The 22291-nt window shown below is 43.0% G+C and overlaps 1 pseudogene across 1 annotated transcript in view; it reads right to left on the minus strand.

Moving 5' to 3' along the window:
- Positions 1–12364: 12364 nt before the first annotated feature.
- Positions 12365–22291, minus strand: part of LOC144803017 (uncharacterized) — a 47059-nt pseudogene continuing 37132 nt past the window's right edge. Inside the window, exons 2-4 of the transcript XR_013605495.1 lie at positions 18054–18113; positions 17161–17214; positions 12365–15492 (exon numbers count right to left, since the gene is read on the minus strand). The product of XR_013605495.1 is annotated as an uncharacterized LOC144803017 (transcript). The remainder of the gene's footprint in view (positions 15493–17160; positions 17215–18053; positions 18114–22291) is intronic.

Raw genomic sequence — 22291 nt, forward strand, 5'->3', positions numbered from 1 at the left:
ATTAAACAGAAGTGGGGAGAGTGCAGAGCCCTGCGGGACTCTGCACTCCAGAGTACCCACATCAGATATCTGTTCCCCCAATTGAATCCTCTGAGTCCTGCCAGAAAGAAAAGATTTTAGCCACTGATGGGCCAAATCTTGTATCCCAAAAGAAGCCAGTCTGTCCAGAAGTAGGTTATGGCTGACAGTATCAAATGCCGCTGACTGCGTAGTTGAAGACTCTGCAGTCCAAGCTGGCTAGGGCCACTACCAGCGGCTGTAGGCACATGTTAAAAAGGACTGGGGTCAGGGCAGAGCCTTGGGGAACGCTGCAGGTAGGGATGCCACTGTCCGATACCTGCTCACTCAACTGAATCCTCTGGGACTGGCCTGACAAGAAGGATTCTAGCCAGCGATGAGCCAACCCAAAAATGCCCAAAGCAGTGAGTCTGGCCAACAGTTGTGCATAGCTGACCATATTGCACGCCGCTGATAGTTCTAGTAAAATCAGGGCGCTCTTTTTTTATTGTCAGCCATGATTCTGAGCTCGTCGACTACTGACAGCATCACCAGCTCCGTGCTGTGATGGGCTCTAAGCCTAGCCTTTCGCCCCTGGAGTAGCTGGTGTTCCTCCAGGAAAGACGAAAGTGTCTTGGGAGATGGGCCTATAGTTTTTGGGGTTAGCAGTGTCTGCCCGGGTTTCTTTAACAGGGGGGTGACTCAGGCCTCCTTCAGGTTGGATGGCAAGTAGCCAGACTCCAAGGAGTTGTTTAATAGAGCGAGGATCTGCCTTTCCAGCCGAGGGAGGGCCATTCGGAAGATTCTGTTGGGGGGGGGGAGGTCTGCAGGAGAACCCGATTTGGTCCGATTCATCAGCAATGTCAGAGAGGCTGAGTCTAGGTTGGGAATGGTGGTAAGTAGCTTACGGGGGGAGGGGCTTGGAGCTGAACAAAGGAGTTCTGATTAATAGGGGTATTATGAATCTCGGAGAGGATATCCCTGATCTTCTGGAGAAAAAAAGATTGGGATACATTGCAGTCAATGGGCTGGGCTGCCGATTTCCGCTCAGACTTTTAGCTGAGTTCTTTCAATATTTTGAAAGTCTCTTTCTGTTTGTTTGCCGCGACTGTAATTCTTGTCTCGTGGTACTCAGCTTTCCTGGTCATAATAGATTTTTTGTATGAGGTAAGTAGAGTTTTGTAAATTATCAGCTCTGCTGGGTCATATGCTTTACTCCACCGTCTCTCGGCTTGATGGAGTTTTTGATTCCTTTCCCTCAAGATCTCATCAAACCAGAGGGCCCCCTTGTTGTGTGTTGATTTAGATACTGTATATAGATTTACCGATTTATGCCCATTTATAGGTACAATCCATATTGCCCTTATTTAGGCATAGAAATCCAGCCCTTATTTAGGCATTGCTCATGCTAACCAAATACAGGCATGGTCAACTACATCGGTTCATCTTCGTCACAACGAGTTCTTTGAAAACCAGATGCTAAAGCCTAACCCTGGGCATAATACTAAGCTACGGTAATGGGGCATGCAAACTTTGTACTAATTCGCACTTCGCAAATTTTACGTAGTACAGTACCAAAACTGTGCTTAATCACATAGTGTAGCAGCTAAATTAACAACATCCTCAGATGCTTTGAAAAAGCAATTTTACATGCTTAAAAGCATATAACCAATTCACAAAAGTGAACTTTTACAATGAAAACATGAGGCAATGAGAGAACTGATGATTTTGGGGTCCCCCCTAACATAGGGGGAGGACCAAGCAGATGCCTTGAAAACAAAGAGCATAAACAAAAAGCACATTTTGTTGAATTTCAGTGGTTTTCCCATCCTCTTATGACCACCCCAAGCACAGTTATTGGCAAAAAAACAATCCCAACGAAAGGCCCTGCAAAGCATTATGGGACGAGATTAGCAGTGGGTGGTGAATATTATAGTATTCAATATCAAAATAGTTCTCCAAAGAGCTGCAGTTCACCTAGTCGTTACTAGATGTCCCTCACGAGTCAAATGCAAATCATTGAAATTATTCTTACATCAAGCTGCAGTTCCACTAGTCGTTACTAGATGTCCCTCATGAGTCAAATGCAAAACCATTGAAACCCTTTCATCAAGCATTTGCATTTGACTCGTGAGGGATGTCACAGGCACACCACCAGTCTATGCCCAACACTGCAGGAACGAGGATAGCCCCATTCCTCCACCAACACCCCAGTGACAACCACTGAATTACGCACACATTGAACCTGCCACTAGAGTAACGGGAGAGGGTGGCATAACTGAGATAACGTAGGTCGGGGAAGAACACCTCGTCTGGCCTCCTGCTTGTCCTATTCTATATTGGCATAGGACACAGACAGGACCTGAGTAGGGAGACAAGCAACAACGAACCTCAGTATTACAATATATATAGAGGTACAATGTCTTAATGAACATGCACACACAAGCCCCGTCTTTAACGTACAAGAAAATCCCTTACCAGTCCAAGCACGTAGAGTAGTAGTTCCTTTTATTAACCCCTTCCATGCTCATGACGGAACGGTTCCGTCATGAGCTACGGTTGAGCTGTGCTCATGATTGAACCGTTCCGTCATGACCACGCCCGTTTCTATTAGGGCCCAGCACCGGAGGGGGAAACGCGGTCGCACTGAAAAGGTTAAGGCTTCAGGGATTCCACAATAACTCAATGTTCCAGGATAACACTCTCCGCATAGACATAAAAGTATATAAATCCGGGGGAAAAAACTCCATAAACAGAGAAAACCCCACTTCTAATATAGGGAAATAATGAAATGCCCGAAAAAATGGCTAAATAGTGGCCACTACAAAAGGTAAAGTAAGGAAAAACGCAACGAAATTAAATGTTCGTGTTTCCCCCCAAACTCCACACAATGACATGGAGTGGACACACAAATCCAGGAAGTTAACCAGATACCGATTCACTGACACGCGTCCGCGTATCAGACTCCACAAAAAGGGATTCCAGGAATAAAGGGTTCTGTACCAGAAAAAAGACTCCTCAGACCGGCACAAGTGCTCCCACGATGGCCTCAAACAAAGAAAAAACAGGGCAATCCAAATTCGCCGCCTGAGGTCCGAGATTCAGCCGGACCCCGAACAGCAACAGGCAAGAAAGGCTGGAATCCAACAATCTAAATACCCACACGAAGACACAGGAAACTCCAAGAACAAGTCCATCCGGGTGAGTCTTGACAAGGGTAGATAACAAGCACTGGTAAGGCGCTACCAGCTTCCTTTTAAAGGAAGTTACCCTCAGACATGTGACTTACGTGTGCATGGCCACAGAGACAGGACTACAGGACAGATAGGGAGGCAGGCTAAATCCTAACAAGGGACATCTAGTACCACCAGTTGAACTGCAGCTCTTTGCAGAATTATTTTGATATTGGACACTATATAATATTCACTGCCCACTGCTAATCTCATCCCATAATGCTTTGCAGGTCCTTTGGTTGGGAATTTTTTTTTGCCAATAACTGTGCTTGGGGTGGTCCTAAGAGGATGGGACCACCACCAAATCATTCAATAAGATGTGTTTTTTTGTTTTCAAGGCATCTGTTTGGTACTTCCCCTAGCTTAGGGAAGATCCCAAAATCATCACCTCTCTCACTGCTTGCTAATTTTTAGTTTCACTTTTGTGAAAAGTACTATATGTACTTTCGCATATAAAGATAGAGATACTTATTTTATCATAACTGGCTCTGTGCAGGATGCCATTTGCAATTATTTAGCAATTTTTTTGCAATTTTTTCACAGTGCAGACAAGTACACAGTGTCATCAGCTACACTACGCAGACTACGTGTACTACGTGAAGTTCCAAGTATACTACGTGCAGCTACGTGTAGTGCTGTACGCAAACTATGCCCAGGCCTATAAAGCCTTTAGGACTTCCCCTTGCTGAAGAGGTGTGGCGCCGCGGCCAGGGCGACTGACGCTGGAATCTGGGGACCACGGTTCGATCCCCGGCTCCGGCGGCAGGTTAGCCCAGCACCATGTGACTCTGGGCAATAGCTCGCTTAATCTTCCCGACGGCCCCCAGCGCCTAGAGACCCTTACGGGTGATTGTGCACTTTACAAATGTGGACTTTACTTTTTACTTTACTTGCCTGGATATTGATTTCTCCAAGAACTCATTTATTATGCATGAACATCTATTCCTTAGGGGTTCATTCATGACGTTCTTATGCCTGACTTGTATGTCAAAACTGGCATTCCTAAACACCTTCAAGGTATAAATATAACTTCACTTGCTATGGCAAACCAATGGTGCAATACGGCTACCTACTTGCAACACACCGCTCGCCACAGCAAGACTAGATGTCCCTCACGAGTCAAATGCAAATGCTTTATGAAAGGGTTTCAATGGTTTTGCATTTGACTAGTGAGGGACATCTAGTAACGACTAGTGGAATGCAGCTTGATGTAAGAATAATTTCAATGCTTTGCATTTGACTCGTGAGGGACATCTAGTAACGACTGGGTGAACTGCAGCTCTATGTAAAATTATTTTGATATTGGATACTATAATATTCACTGCCCACTGCTAATCTCGTCCCATAAAGCTTTGCAGGGCTTTTGGTTGGGATTTTTTTTTTGCCAATAACTGTGCTTGGGGTGGTCCTAAGAGGATGGGACCACCACTGAAGTTCAACAAAATGTGCTTTTTGTTTATGCTCTTTGTGTTCAAGGCATCTGCTAGGTCCTCCCCCTAGGTCAGGGGGGACCCCAAAATCATCAGCTCTCTCATTGCCTAATGTTTTAATTGTAAAAGTTCACTCTGGTGAATTGGTTATATGCTTCTAAGCATGTAAAATTGCTTTTTTAAAGCATCTGAGGATGGTGTTGATTTAGCTGCTATGCTACGTTAAGCACAGTTTTGGTACTGTACTACGTGCAATTAGCGAAGTGCAAATTAGTACAAACTTTGCATGCTCTGTTAGCATAGCATAGTATTATGCCCAGGGTTACACAAAACCATGCTATTCCAGTATTATTTTATCTTACTGCTAACGCTGTACGTTTTATACTTCGCATTCTGTTTTTCTATTTTAACAGTTCATATCTCTTGTATGAGAAATAAGACTGTTCAATAAACCCTTTTAATAAAACGTCCGTCTCACTATTTCTGTGCAACTCTGTAGAAACGAAACATGCACGATTGACTGAGTGAAACTGTTATCTATTGTTACCACGACTCTGAAGATATTGTTCTGATTTTAAGGGAAACAAAGTTGTCAAGTTTATGTGGTTGCCATTTACATTATTCCCATGCGAGAGCCTATCAGGGATATAGGAACTACACTACACCCTTGTCTCTAACTCTTTCCCTCTGCTCCGGTGTCACTTGATCTATGGCTGCACAGAGAGTACCAGTGAGGGCTTTACTTTCCTGGTCCAAGTTTCCTATCTCAAATTTAGGGGGGTGCTGAGTAGGGTGTCCACTAGGTTCACTGCCTCAATTTTATTCCAACTTCACACTCTTTTCCACTCTGGGGGTGGTTGTGACAGTTGGCTGTCCATCGGGACTCAGCAGTTAATTAACGAGTGGTCAGACCAGACACAGGGGCTGATGTCTATTAGACTAGCCCGTGGTTGTGAGGTCCAAATGAGGTCCAGGATGTGACCTTTAATGTGGGTGGGGCCATTCTTCCGCTGAGTAAACCAGTGACTGACCAGGGTGTTGGCCCTGGACCCGGTCGGGCACGGATAAGCTTGCCTTTGGCGCGCCAGCGGCGCACCGGCTGCGCACGTCCGTTGCGTGTCTGCTCCACGTGGCTATTTAGGTACTCCCCTTCCGCGCCTCAACCAATCAGCTCTGCGTTGCAGCAGCTGTACTCCCCCTGAGCACTAGACCGCGTTTAGGCAAGCGGAAGTGCTGGTTACTTGGGAAAGTGCGTAGGCGGGGAAAATGCGCTGCGGGTACCGGTCAGTTTCACTTTAAAAAAATAGGTCAGATTTGTTTTTTTAAAAGCATGTGCAAATTCAACACAATTATTTAGCAGCAAGAATTAGGCTTAAAAAACTATTAAAAAATGATTAAAAAGCAATATTTCCAGAGCACCTTAAATCAACATACACTGAGGACCTCCTAGCGAGCGTTGGCGTCTCTCTCCACTTCTCGCTGCGCGTCCGCTCCAGCGTGGCTATGTAGGTACTCCCCTTCTGCCCCCCCAACCAATCAGCTCTGCGTTGCAGCAGCTGTTCTCCCACTGAGCACTAGACCGCGTTTAGGCAAGCGGAACTGCTGGTGACTTGGGAGGGTGTGTCGGCGGGGGAAATGCGCTGTAGGTACCTGTTAATTTCACTTTAAAAAATGGGTCAGATTTGACTTTTTAAAAGCATGTGCAAATTCAACACAATTATTTAGCAGCAAGAATTAGGCTTAAAAAACTATTAAAAAGCAATATTTTCAGAGCACCATAAATCAACATACACTAAGGACTGCCTAGTGAGCTTTGGCATTTCTCTCTACTTCTCGCTAAAGTGTGTGTAGTTAATTAATGTTATTAGGTAGTTTTTTTAAATAATTTTTTTATTGATTAATAATTATTAATTATGTTAATTATAGAAGTAAATGTAACTTAACATGTTGAAATGTTATGTTATTTGTGTGGTGCTAATGGGTAGGAAAAAATAAATACATCTAGTTTTTAGTTGTAAATATGTTCTAGTTCAAAATATATTTATTATTTTATTTTATATAATATTTATAGGTTTTTGTTACATATAATTATTATTATAATATGTTTTCTGTTCATATATTTAACATGTTTGCTTTTTAATTAAAAAAAAATATTATTTATTTACTTTTATATTTTTCTTTTATTAACTGTTTGAGTGTGAATAGTAATTTTTGCCTCTCCGCCATCCAACACTTTCTGGAGTGGAAATAGTCATTTTTACTCCTCCGTTATCCAACACTTTCCCTACAGTTGCACACACGAGAGCGGGGTTAGAACATTTTACCCCTCTGCTGCCCAACATTTTCTCTACTGTTGCACTCCCTGGAGTGGGAATAGTAAATGTTACCCCTCTGCTATGCAACACTTTCCTTACTGTTGCACTCACTGGAGTAGTAACAGTTGTTTTTACCCCTCTGCTATCCAAAACTTTCCCTACTGTTGGACTCACCAGACTGGGAATAAAAAAATATACCCCTCCGCTATCCAACACATCCTACTGTTACACACCGTGGAATGAGAATGGTAATTTTTCACCCCTCCGCTATCCAACCCTTTCCCTACTGTTGCACTCTATGTAGTTGGAATAATAATTTTTACCCCTCCGCTAGCCAACACTTTCACTACTGTTGCACTCACTGGAGTGGGGATAGTAATTTTTACCACTCCGCTATCCAACACTTATCCTACTGTTGCACTCTTTGGAGTGGGAATAGCAATGTTTACCCCTCTGCTATCCAACTTTCCCTACTGATGCTCTTTTTGGAGTGGGAATAGTAATTTTTGGCCCTCACCCTCACAACACTTTCCCTGCTGTTGACTCACTGGAGTGGGAATTAATGAAATGCTCCCCTCCAGCCCCTTGACAGCAGATGAAATAGCGCAGGTGATCAGATCACCGAACTCAGGAAAAGCCCTTGGCCCTAAGGGCCTTCCCATCGAGTTATACAAGCTTAACCCTGATAAATTGACCATTTATCTTAAAGCCATGTTTGAAGAGAGTAGAGAAAGGGGGGAGCTACGTATTGACCAACGAAGTCCCATCGAGTTATACAAGCTTAACCCTGATAAATTGACCATTTATCTTAAAGCCATGTTTGAGGAGAGTAGAGAAAGGGGGGAGCTACGTATTGACCAACGCATAGCAAACATAGTAACTATACATAAGGAAGGCAAACCCAAAACAGACTGTGCCTCATATAGGTCGATCTACCTCCTTAATGCTGGGCCCAAAATCCTTGCCTAAGTATTAGCTAATTGACGAATTAAAGTAATTTATGATCTGGTGCACCCAGACAAATACGGTTTTATACCGCACCGGAACACGGCGTTAAATCTGCACCGAGTGCATGGGAGTTCTTGGTAGGGCGGACACGATTCTGGAACCAGCTATACTTGTCTCTGTGGATGCCACCAAGGCGTTCAATACCATTGAAAGGCCTTATCTTATAGCTGTCCCCCAAAAGTTGGGGTTCGGCCAGGAATTCATTCAGTAGATTTGCCTTCTAGAGTCGGCGCCACAGGCACAAGTCGTGGTTAATAATAAAAAATCAGACACATTTACTTTGAGCAGGGGTACCCGACAGGGATGCCTGCTTTCCCCCCTCAAGTTTGCTTTAGCATTGGAACTCCTGGCAGCGAGGATCAGACGGGATCTAGTTATTTGTGGTATGCGTTGGTCACCTGATTGGGAGGACCGCATCTCGCTTTATGCGGATGCGTACTACTTTATTTAACATACCCCAAACGATCCCTAACTGCAGTTCTAGATATATTGGCAGTATTCGGCAGATATTCTGGGTTTAAGATCAACTGGACCAAATCCCACCTCTATGTCCTGCAGGGAGGTGCACCTGACCTGCGCCGTAACCGTCCAATTCAGATTAGTGCCACAGGATTCAAATATTTGGGGATTTTTCTTTCCATAGACCCTGCACTTAGATACGGAAAAAATCTCCTTCCTCCAATCTTACGATTAAAGTGAGACATAGCCAGCTGGAAATCTCTTCCCCTCTCTCTTTTACGGAAAGCTGTTATTTTTAAGATGATGTCCCTTCCCAGTTTCCTTTATGTCCTTCAAAACTCGCTCGACCCTGTTGCACCGAATGAACACCTTTAGAACGAATTATTATGGACCGGGACACCACAAATAGCCTTATGTAAACATACGCTAAAATGGTATGATGGAGGCATTAGTCTCCCGGATATAAGGAAAAATTATTGGGCTGCGCACCTGGCACTTACGGTAACCCTGATGATCCAGGTTATCGTATGGATAGGTGGCTCCTCCCGGGAGGGAATTATAACAGGTCACTCTACGCGAAACCTGGCTGGCTACGGTTAACGGGCCCCACTGGCCACTCAGTGAAGATATGGCACACCGTGAACAGATCCCTCGGATGGGAAGGTAGACTGACGTTGGCCACACCCCTGCGGGATTCAGCAAAGCTAGGTAACCTATGGACATCGAAAGGGTTCGATCAATGGGACACGATTGGCATTTCACAAATTAAAGATCTATGGGAAAAAGGTGGGGTGAAAACATTTGCCACTCTCCAAAGTCAATACGAGCTAACCGACACTGAGCTTTTTTGTTACACACAGGTTTGCAATGCACTACACTCACTACTCCCAAGGGGCTCCTCCCTTCCAGAATCGTAGCAGTTGGAGGACAGGATGCTCGATGGGCACCTCCCAGATAAGACCATCTCCTTAATTTATAATAAGTTGATATATAGGGGGTCATTAGGATGTCAGGCTGATTGCCTCCGCCAGGCTGGCGGTAGCCACCGCCGGCCTGGCGGAGGCAATCCGCCTGACATCCATTGCCCAATTCCCCCCCGCCATATTAGGATAGCGGGGGGGACCGCGGCGGTGAAAAACACCACCCGCCTGTTTTCCGCCCCGGTCACCTTGCGGCCGGGCGAAAAATGTTTAATATGGTGGCGGTGTCTGTTAGACACCGCCAGCCATTTTACAATGGGCATTTTGGCAAGCCTTTCCGTGGCGGCATTGGCAGGCGGTCTTTGCTTTGGGGGCCCCCTGCGGGCCCCCTGGTGAAGGCCGAGGTGTTTGTTGCAAAGGGCCGCATTTGCATACACCAAGCAGCAGTGAGCACCGCCCGCCACAATGTTAAAATGAGGATTGCGCCCGCCACTGTGGCGGGCGCATCCTAATGCACATTTCGGGACCCCCGCCCTTAAGGCGGGCGGTCCCGTTTCCCGACATCCTAATGACCCCCATAATATGGAAGACCCTCTCTCACTGTACTGAGGCAGAAATATGTGGCATTCCTGCATGATTAAGACTGGTACAGCTTAAAATCCTACAAAGGATACATATGACCGGCCTCCGACTAGTACAGATGGGAAGAGTTGAAACAGGAGACAGTCGCAGATGTGTGGGCAGATAGGTACCTTTATGAACATCATATGGCAATACACACACATTCAAACATACTGGAGGGAGATACATGAAGTCATGAAGGAAGTCCTCGCTATTGCTATTCACACTGAAGCACGTAGATGTCTATTAAACATATCGGAACCAACTGACTTGAACACCCATCAAACACAGTGGGCCACTCTGGGCTTCATGCTAGCCAAAAGAAACATCGCTTAAGCCTGGGGAGTGGCGACCTCCCCCACACTGGGGGCATGGGAAAAGAGTATGGACTGGTCTATGTTCAGGGAAAAGACAGTATATACTGCCCGGGATTGTCCTAGAAAGTGGTCCTGCATTTTACACAATGGAACTCATATCATGGAAATATTTGCACCCCTCCCCCCCACCGAGTATTGAATTGGATGATCTGCTCCCTCCCTGAAATGTCCTTATTTTGTATAATGTGAATGATTAGTGTCTCAAATTGTCATGCCTTGGTTGATATTGAGTAGATTCTGGAATTGCTTGTATGTCGACGATTATTAAATAAAAAGATTTATATAAAAAAAAAGTTACCCCTCCACTATCCAACACTTATCCTACTGTTGCACTCAGTGGAGCGGGAATCGTAATTTAACCCCTCCACTATCCAACAATTTCCCTACTGTTGCACTCTTTGGAGAGGGAATAGCAATTTTTGCCCCTCCACTGCCCAACACTTTCCCTACTGTTGCACTCACTGGAGTTTGAATAGTAAATTTAATTACTCCACTATCCAACACTTATCCTACTGAGGTACTCACTGGAGTGGGAATAGTAATTTTTACCCCTCTGCTATCCAGCACTTTCCCTACTGTTGTACTCACTGGAGTGGGAATAGTAATTTTTACCCCTCTGCTATCCAACACTTTCCCTCCTGTTGCTCTCACTGGAATGGGAATAGTAATTTTAACCCTTCCGCTATCCAACACTTTCCCTACTGTTGCACTCACTGGAGTTTGAATAGTAAATTTAATTGCTCAGCTATTTAAAACTTACCCTACTGTTGCACTCATTGGAATGGGAATGGTAATTTTTACCCCTCCGCTAACCAGCACTTTCCCTACTATTGCACTCACTGGAGTGGGATAGTACATTTTACCCCTACGTTACCCAACACGTATCCTACTGTTGCGCTCAGAGGAGTGGGAATATTAATTTTTATTCCCTCCGCGATCCAACACATTCCCTACTATTGCACTCTTTGGAGTGGGAATTAGTAACTTGTGCCCCTCTGCTTTCCAACACATTCCCTACTGTTGCTCTCACTTGAGTGGAAATCGTAATTTTTACCCCTCCGCTATCCAACACATTCCTTACTGTGGCACTCGGAGGACTTGGAATAGTAATTTTTACCCCTCCGCTATCCCACACTTTCCCTACTGTTGCCCTCACTGGAGTGGGAATAGTTATTTTTACCCCTCCACTATTCAACACTTTCTCTACTGTTGCACTGAGTATATTGTGAAATTTAAGTTCAAATATTTTTTAAGTTTAATGTTCTAATTTATTATAGTTTTTTTCATGTTTTAAATCATTGATATATATATTTATCTTTTTAAGCTTTTAACAATTTAAAAATAATAGGTTATTAATTGTTTTAAAGTATATATATATATATGTATAAATAAATGTGTTTGTGCGTTTATAGTTTTTTATTACGTATATTTGTTATATTGTATTCAAATGTATATTACATGTATTTTATTTTGTTAAAATTAAATGTAATATTTAATATATTTAATATATATTATTTTATATTTATATAAGAGTAAAAAAGTTGATATTTGTGGAAGAGGTATGGAGCAGCGGCCAGGGCGACTAACTCCGGGACGCGTGGCTCACGGTTCGATTCCCGGTGCCGGCAGCATATCAGCCCAGCACCATGTGACTATGACCAATAGCTCGCTTAATCTTCCCAACTGTCCCCTAGCACCTTTACACCTTCAGGTAATTGTTCATACTTTACAAATACTGGACATTTACATATTTTATACATCTATATTTTTTGCATCGATATTTTTTAGTCAATATTTTTGTACTTACCTGTTTAAGTATAGGAGTAGATATTTTTGTCTATATTTTTTACTTAATATTTTTTACATTGATATTTATTACATCAATATTGTGTCAGTGAACCAAGTTACTACCACCAAAAAGGAGCAGTAATAAGTCCAGCAACACACATGGCCAACCACTCATACTGCAACATCCTCTCACAGAATATAATGGAGGCAAGGAAATAATATTAAATTCATTTATGTCGCTATTTCACATTTTTAAAGATACATATAAATTCAATAGAATTTTAAAACAGCATATATGTTTACAATAATTATTTTATGGTAAGATATGTTAATAACCTTTAACTTAAAAATAATTGTGCCTAACATGTTCTTAAAAATTTCAATTTCAGTTAATTCTGTACTTAACGTGTTGTAGGTTTGAGAGCATATCATAGTACATAAATACAAATATTTTACTTTAGGTGCTTTTCAAAAAAATCTTATTATTACATTTTGTATTTAATATAGTTAGTTTAGCTCCACAACCACTCCAGTTGCAGTGACAGTCCTACTTCCAGCCCAGACCTGGAAAGCAGCACTTTTTCGCCATTATTGATCGCCTCATGGAATGTGGCAGACTTGGCAAGCAAATGATTTCAAATAGGCCACAAATAAAGCATGTTCATCACTCAGTGTGTGCTCTTCTTAGTAGGTGTTTAGTAAGAGTATCAATGGATTGACGTCTTTGTGGCTGCTTCATGTGATGGTTTTGCAATGGTGACACCTCCTCCCCAGGGTTGACAGTGAGCACCTTTTATTCTCGCACATTGTCTGTCTCATGTAGAGACATTACATTTACAACTGAAGATTTTGCACTGATATATCTTTTTTTATGGTTGAGGGTTCTTTCATGTTGAATCAAACTGAATCTCTGACTGATGTTTTTCTGGTATTTAGTACAATGATGAGGTTTTTACCTGGTGTGTTTTCTCTCATGTTGAATGAGACTGGCTTTCAGACTGAAGCTTTCAAAGCTTTCGGAGAATTATTAATGCTTTTGCCCAGTGTGAATTCTCTTGTGTCTAGTGAAAGTTATTTTAAACTACAGCTTTTCTGGAATCCAGAGCACTGATAGGGTTTGAGCCCAGTATGGATTCTCTCATGTTTACTTAAACTGGATCGCTGACAGAATTGTTTCTGGCATTCGGTGCATTGATAAGGTTTTTGGCCAGTGTGAGTTCTCTCATGATAAGTGAGGTTTGCTTTCACACTGAAGCATTTCTGGTATTCAGAACACTGATACGGTTTGAACCCAGTATGGATTGTCTCATGATGAATTAAGTGTAATCTCTGACAGAATTGTTTCTGGCATTCAGAACACTGCTACGGTTTGAACCCAGTATGGATTGTCTCATGTTTAGTTAAAGCACCTTTGTTAGAGAAACGTTTTGGACATTCAGAGCATGAATACGGTTTATGCCCAGTGTGGGTTCTTTCATGCCGAGTAAGGTCATATTTCTGACAGAAGCTTTTCCAACAATTAGTGCACTGATAAGGTTTCTGCCCAGTGTGAGTGCTCTCATGTCGAATGAGATGGTCTTTCTGATTAAAGCTTTTCTGGCATTCAGAACACTGATAAGGTTTTTGACAAGTGTGGATTCTCGTGTGGCGAGTGAGACTGCCATAACACCTGAAACTTTTCTGGCACTCCGAGCACTCATATGGTTTTTGTCCAGTGTGGATTCTCTTGTGTCGAGTGAGACTGCCGCCAAAACTGAACCTTTTTAGGCACTCGGAGCACTGATATGGTTTTTCACCAGTGTGGATTCTCACATGTCGAATGAGAGAGCATTTATGGCTGAAAGCTTTATGGCATTCAGGGCACTGATGAGGGTGTTGTCCAGTGTGGATTATCATGTGTTGAATGAGACTGCCCTGAACACTGAATCTTTTTTGACACTCGGAGCATTGATATGGTTTTTCTCCGGTGTGGATTCTCACATGTTTAACGAGATTGGATTTGCCATTGAAACCTTTCTGGCACTCGGGGCACTGATAAGGTTTTTGTCCAGTGTGAGTTCTCTCGTATTTAGTGAGGTGGGATTGATAACTAAATCTGTTCTCACATTCATTGTTCTTATTCGAAATGTATGCAACTCCGTGTTGTGTTTGTTCCTGGATACATGCCATCTTAAGACTGAATCTGATTCCAGAGTTTGTACTTGTTTATATTACACTCAGCATTAACTTCTAAAATAAACTGAAGATGCTCTTATTAACATTTGAATTGAACTAATTATAGCTTTTATCTGGACATCAATTTCCTACTTATAAAGGCAGCCTATCTAACTTGTCTTATAACTTTCACTGAAGGAGCCCCCTTAATTAGTAAGATGTCTCCCTTGGATTAATTTTCTCTAAGTTATGCCGGGGTGATTTTTGACTCCAGTTTATCACATTTTACTTAGGATTTTTAAAAACACTGATAAGGTCTTTGGTATTTAGTGTTTGCCTGTTAAGTATATTTGCTTATACAAGTAATGACAGGTGAATAGGTATTACAGGGTGGTTTATGAATTATCAATAGCAAAGCATTGGCCCCTTTTAAGATTTCTATGCCAGTATATGCTTTTTCGCTCAACGGCTAAGACAGATACATGATCACTTTGGAGGTCCAGGACACTTTAAAACCACTCAGATCCACCCAACAGACAGAGTTGGTGGGGGAAATCTTTCTACATGGGAAATGATAATACAGCGTCTTTACGGTAATGACATCTGAGAGAGAGCATTTATTTTAAACAATGTTTTCTCTCCTCTGAATCACAGGTGATGTAGACAACAGCTTGCCCTGTTAAACTGATGTCATTAGTCTTCTTGACAGTTCTGTCATATCACATGTACAGATACTGATCTGGTGGGGAGCGGTTTGGGTCTCCAAGGCATTTCTCATAAACCATTAGACAGAATTTACAACAGTGATTATTCTCAAGTGCACTGCATGGGTATTAATTGTTGACAATGTTTTTTGTTCTACCATTCTTAAAATGTTTACATTACGTGAAAATATTCTTACAATTAGTAGATGTAGACTTTCAATTTGCACTTGTGTTTCATTTATATTTCAGAGACAACTTAATTTCAGTAACAGATTCTTGGTAAACATTTATGGTCATTTTCCTTTACAGATTTTGACAACTTTCACATTAAGCAGTTTCTTCCACTCCAAGTTCCTCACCATTCCTGGCACTTTGAATGTGTTTCTCCCCTAGAGCTCCAGAATGTTTTAACTTTCCTTGAATTAATTCTTTTTGTTGTGTTTCAATACATTTAAACCTTCTTTTTTCTGTTCGTGTTTCAATGACCTGTAGAAATAGAGTTAGATATTGTAAATAAACATGAAGAAAAAGTACGTATTACCTTATACTTTGCTGAAAGAAACATTTACAGAAACAAGATAGATAATCGGTTTGAGTTGAATTTCTGATAGTGGTGAAACAGCACTTGGACACTGTCTAGCTCGGGAGCTTGGGAACACTGGAAGTCGAGATTGTGAGTGCAAAAGAAGTGAATATTTAAGAAAGAAACAAAATTAACCCCCCCGACTCGTGTGTTACCACCTGGCAATGACGCTCACCACGCGGGTGTGGCCTTGGACTATACTTGAGGTAGTCACCACCTAGAGTAACAACCTATGGGCTAATTGCGATCAGCTCACCTTGAATCTTATGTGTGAATTGGTCTCCAGGCAGACACTTCTACTGCACGTCTTTTCTCTCCATTAGGTACCTGACTCATGGGTGCAGGTCCCACGGGAGCAGACTGCGTGGCGCCTTAGGGAATCACTTAGGGTAAGCGCCTGTCTGCCTCACCCTTTCTTCATGAGTTCTGGTGTTTTCGCCTTTTTTAACATAGCTATTTTCATACCCACGATTGTGGGTCTCCTGTCACCATGTACTTGTTGTTTGTTATTGGTTTTAATTTGACTAGTGAGCTTTTATAGCGTATAACACATTTGGCCAAGGAAGTAATGGAACACAGCATTGATCATACCCCTATGTTGTGTATTTTCCCCTTAGGTCACATCGCAATAGCAGGACCAGCCGGCCTGCTTACTTATTGACCTCAAGGAATAAGGTTGTAATTCACATTTAATTAACTGTTCACTGTGTAGTACTGAGCACTTAGGTCCTGAAGAATTGCCATGTCGGCAAGAAACATGTTGACCTGACCAGAGGGTTGCAGATATTCTGCTGTGTACCTTCTCAGCGCATATCTCCCCTCCCACCTATTTTAATCAAGGGAGTCAGCCACACCATTAAAGTTCCCTGTGTACTGACCCACCTTTTTTAATTCACCACTTCTTCACGACTACACCTTTTCACTCGCCCTTTCACCCGCATGCACCATATGGCTGGAACAAAAGATCTCCGATAAAGAGCCCCTTTACGGGTGCCCGTCAGACATTGCAGCGCCAGTCTAACGAGGCGCAGAACCCATATGATGAAGCATGACATCTAGCTTGCTAGGTGTGTGAGGGTTTTAGTTCCAAAAAGGGAATTCCCCCTCCCTTTTTACCTTCTTCTACGCTACACGCACACTTGTCTTGCATACTCTCCCCGGGGAACTCTGTACCCCTCTTGTGCTACTAGTCTTCCGGACATGTACACTGGACCCCGGTAAATATCGTCCGCTTACGGTTCCCCCTTTGTTGAGAAACAAAAGTAACACATATATTGTGAATGAGATTCTCAGCAGCCAACACCATTAATTTACACTTTTTGTGGCAATGGCTGGCATCATAGTGAGATAATTGTAATACTCTTTTATCAATTATCATATGCAATTTATTCCCCTACCCACGTACAGTATTCATCTATTCCTTATCCCGTAATTTAGAAAGGGACATTTTATTGAATAAAGGAATTGGCCGTCTTGTAATCACTGCTTTAAATGCCACCATAGAGTGAGACTGTGTCCAACTAGCTCAGTGGAATTCACCATTTCAAATTGTGGGATAGATAAGGACTTACTTGGTGGCCAGAAACTTATCACACTCCTTCAACAGGACTCGAGCACTGCAACACCTGAAAAAGGGGAAGAAAACAAAGGAGATCAACAAGGACAAGATAAGACAAAACAACAAAGGATAGAGAAAAAAAGACTATCTTCCACTTCACCACAGGGACCCAGTACAGCCCATTAATGGCAAACAAGACAGATAAGGGCAGGATTAGAGGATTTGATGATTAGGAAACGTGGAAGTCAGATGCAGAGAGCAAGGACGCAGACGGAGCAGTCCGAGGGAGGAGACAAATGAGCCGACAGTCAAGGAACAGCTGGGAAACACAGGAGGCAACTCCTCGAGGACCAGTGCATCCCAACCCAGGAAGAGACCGTACCTGCACTAGGCCGCATCACATACCCATAGAAATGTGTCTCCATCTGGTGGATGCCAAGGTACGCGGCTGGTTGTACACATTAGTGGGAATGCAAAAATTGAAGGGGGAGGTTTGCAGGAACATTGGGAGGCCAGGACACTACTACAACACCCTGCGTGGCGACGCACTTTGCCAGAGAACTCTTAGTATTCATAAGAGCCCTGGAGTAAGAGGAAGGAAGAAGAAAGCTTTCCATAATTTATTCAACTGGAGTTGATTAGCTTGACCCTGGAGAATATAAACTTTTGTAAGAAAGCACGCTCAAAGCAGCTAGTAAACAATCAAAGAGGACTAAATAAACGTCAAATTTTTTTTATGATTAAAAGCTATATAACTAGGGAATAATCTGTAGATGGAGTTAAATTCCGGAAGCTGAAGAGATACAAAAAAATAGAGAGAGAGGGAAAGAGAGAAAGAGAGAGAGAGCGACACAGAGAAGAAATAAGAGAAAAGAAAACAGACGGTAATGGGAAACCTTCCCTTACAATTATTTAGTTTGTTCCCCCGGGGATGGCAGCCACACCACCTTGTCCACCATGGAATACCTTGAAAGCAAGTAAAGAGCTTATTTGCATATTTGCATTAAACGTGAATCACACTACATTCCATCTACCAAACAACCATTCTTAACTTACAAAGCAAAAGGAACTTTGTTCTCTGGTAACTATTGTAAAGCACCTTCGGTCTATAAATAAATAGATTTTTTAAAAACCTTTTTATTCTACTGGTACATACGATGAAACCCACAACACACGTCTTCCTCTAAATCAAAACATTGTGCTACAATGAGCACACCATGAACACTTGTTGAACAAGGTCTAGGTGGATATATAGTTCACCCACAGGCGGGAAAAGGTCTGAATGAACATACAGGCCTCCCACAGGCTGAAAAAGGTCTGAATGAACATACAGGCCACCCACAGGCTGAACAAGGTCTGAAAGAACAGCCTGAGCACCTTCAGGATGATGAACAAGGTCTGAGTGAAAAAACAGTGGACGCACAGGCTGGAAAAAGTCTGGGTGAGTATGCAGCGGACTTACAGGTTGAACAAGGTGTGAGGGAACATATAGCACACCTACAGGCTCAGCTAGCAGACCCTAACAGCAGAGCCATTTCTTCATATCCCTATCTTTCCATTTAGAGCCTATGAAACATGAAAATTAAAACAATCAGGTGTTCAAACAGCATGTTAAAGTTCTTGTACATAATTCAGTCAAACCTCCATAAATCAATCAACCACTCTTAGAGCTACACAAACCATGCTCTCTGAACAACAGCGATTCAAGTTCAAGCTGAAGCAGCGTGCGACGAAGGTTGATATATGGCAGCAACGAGGCATCAATGGAAATCCAATCTCAATTCTTAAGGTGAATCAGAAGTGGAAGGCAGGCAACCACCCCAAAGGACACTGAAGAAAGTTTGAGGCAGCAGGTGACACGTCATCTACAATCATGTCAGTCAATGGCTGATTGGTGATGTTGGAGTCAGCAAGTCAGATGAAGGACATTCAAATGGCAGGACCCGTAGGCACTCCACTGCGATAGGAACTATGCTGTCAGTGAGCAAGTGAAAGCGACGCAGATAAGATGATAATGTGCAAATAGCAACCACTGCCCCGGAAGGGCAAAGAGTGAAGCAATGCCTTCTATGATGGGTGGTCACCCATTCAGTGGCCGGCGACAGTGAATGGAGGGTAGCACGGCTTCCCAGCACAGGGCCAGGCAGGTATATGAGCAGATAGGGAAGCTGAACAAGGGCACACCTGTCAAGTCAATATGGATAAATGTATGTTTATGGTATTACTATAGCACAAACCCAGCCAAAAGGCAACAGCTCACTGTTCATGGTCAGAGACAAGCATTAAGTGAACAAGTGATAGGAGAGGTAGCTGGTTTGTGGACGGTTAATGCACTTGTGATATAGGGTTCTTTAAAGAGGTGCATCTTGACCTCTTTCACAGATTGGAGCAGCTTTGAGCCGGCGGTCCTGATGGATACAGGGATGTTGTTCAAATGTGGATTGCTCACCTCTCATCCTTTTGAGCCCTTCATGAGAGGGCAGAGAGGATCCTGTTGAAACAAATGGAGAAGAATGAGTTTTTTGAAGGAGTGAAGTTTGTTTGGAGGGTGATGTAATTGATGTGGGAGCTGCGTGTTGGGGTTACCCTCAGAAAAGGGGATGAGACCCTGATGGGGTAGATTAGAGCACTCTAGGGCAGTTATGTGGGATTGGAGATCAGGGGCTCCTGGCATTCGGACAGGTGAGGTCAGGGACTGTACCTGAGTGCATTGCTTCTGTGCAGCCGCAGCATCGATGGGATTACACCCCATGGAGTGACTAACAGGAAGTGTCCAGTGGTTCTGCAGCAGAAAAGGTCCTATTCTGTCTGTAGGTTCTCTTGACAGGTGAGCATGTAATAGCTGGCAGGATCCGGGGAACTGTAGGGTGGTGGGTGAGTGGGGTGGGGGGGGGGTGTAGGAGCCAACACTGGTTTCATATGGACTGAAGGATGAGCCCAAAATGAGCAACATTTCAAGGAAGTATTACAATACAGTAAATCATACAGTCACTTATTTTGCTTTTTTGGGCCAGGTAACTGATATTAAGTACCAAGTGTTATCAAAGAGATGATAATTTTCCCTACAAGGGTCATCTGATTCATAAATAATCTCAACGCGAGGAGTGGGTGGGGGGCACAGTCAGAGGAGAGAACGCAGAGTATCACTAACATTATGCAGAACCACACAACTTTAGGGCCAGCAAACAGCGAAAGGGGACACCTGAAATGGGTTCTACACCTCACATGAACCCAGTACACAAAACCACCATTGCACACAGACCAAAGATCCTGGGGGGCAAAGAGGGGGGCGGAAGGTGAGCAGGAGGGGCTCTAGCGATAAAACACAACACAAACATACAACGAAGAGCTGTTAGGTATTCTGGCCACTGGCGTTCGGTGTCCAGTAATGTGTACCAGCCTACTTTAGTTAGTAGTGATATGGACTGGTTCTGGAGACAGTAGCCACCTACAAAAAGCACCTACTGATCCAAGTCTAAAAGAAAAGGTTTTAATCTACTTCTGACCTTTTCCATTACACATACATATTGGTGGGGAGGCGCTTAAAAAAGCTGAATATGGCTAGTAAATGCTATTAAAAATACCTTAACAAAGCCACTAACAGGGTGGGCAATTCACAGGTGTGTGCAGACATCACTACTAGGCATAATATCTAATCCTTTACCACTTCATCTAAATATGTGGGCAATAAACACCAAATGTTATGTCTCAGCAGAACCACTAAACAGGTCATTATCCTGGGATTGTAGTCCCTTGGTCTCTCCACCAAATTCTCTGCCACCCCATGTGTGGTTTACTGCACTAGGAAACTACAACCAGGAGACTGTGCTTTACCCTGACCTACCAAGTTGTCTAATAGTGCGCTTGGGGAATCGCTGATTACATTTATGCCTCTCCCCCTTTGTATATCCAAGGGTTGCAAGCAAAACAGTGCTTTTAAAAATGGGCCTAGACTGTGGTGATGCGTCTTTAACTCAAGATTCTTTTATCGTGGCTCCTGGAGTGTTGATGATGGATCACCAGGAGTGTCCAGGCAGCTGTGTTCCAAGTGCAGTTGGGTGAGTGGTGAATACACCTTATTCTTAACCTACTGATGACACCACATAGACATTGGCTCTAGGGAGGGTGGGTACACAGTGTCCACTCTCATGGACTATTCCCTAGAATATAACATGGTCTAGTAATAACCTTTGGAACAAGTAGTTCTGCGTTCATCGGATTGGTAACTTACCAAACTGTTTAGTACTAGGCGAATCCTACTTTTTCTGTGCCACTGTCTACTGATCGGACAATGTGTGCACCTCGATGGAGGCTGGATGGAAGACATAAACAGCAAAGGCACATTCCCAACATATGCGCCCAGCATGGAATTAATTCACTCGTTCAGAGCTGTTTCACTGCAGGTCTCCCTACTACATATCAGCATCTCTAGAGGCAATGGTGTCCTTGAGGCTGCAATGTGCAGGATCCCTCCTGCCTCCCAGCATCAAACAAGCATGACTTTTATAGCTGAGATGTGTGCACCCTACCAGGCTGTTGCAGTTGTACTGGCATCGGAGAGCTGCACTAGATGACTGTAGGCAATGGGGCAGACCATGCAAAAGCAGGATAAACCTGAAGGTTCCTGGTGACAAAGAGTAATTCTTTTTGAGACTACTTTAAGGATGTCACCAGTATGTCGGGAATGAATTCTTCCAATGTAGGCCTATAAAACAGGTTTACACGAGGTACAGTATGATTGCTATTACTATTACTAAAACTGTAACATCTGATAGCAAAGTAAACCTTTACACACTGAATCTTTTTGCAAAGTTTGCGACAGCTGATCTTATACTCTATAGAGGCCATACTTTGTTATGTTAAGCTATGTTAATGGGCTCTTGAAAGATTTTAAGATGTTTTACCCTAATCTAAATTATGGCTAAATACATTTTTGTATCAAAATGTTTTACTTTTATGGCTACTTTTTAACTGACTTAAGTTTCTTGTTCCTGGGTACTTGATAAAACGCAGTGACTCGGGCTTAAATTGAAATCTCAGCCTGAGACTGGCAAATAGGTCAAAAGTCAGCTGATCATAAAGCTTTAAATAAGTGTCAAGATTGGAGAAAGCCCGGCCACCATATGACGTTGGACTACCCAGAG

This window comes from Lissotriton helveticus, chromosome 1_2 (genome assembly GCF_964261635.1).
Source record: "Lissotriton helveticus chromosome 1_2, aLisHel1.1, whole genome shotgun sequence".
Lineage (NCBI taxonomy): Eukaryota > Metazoa > Chordata > Amphibia > Caudata > Salamandridae > Lissotriton > Lissotriton helveticus.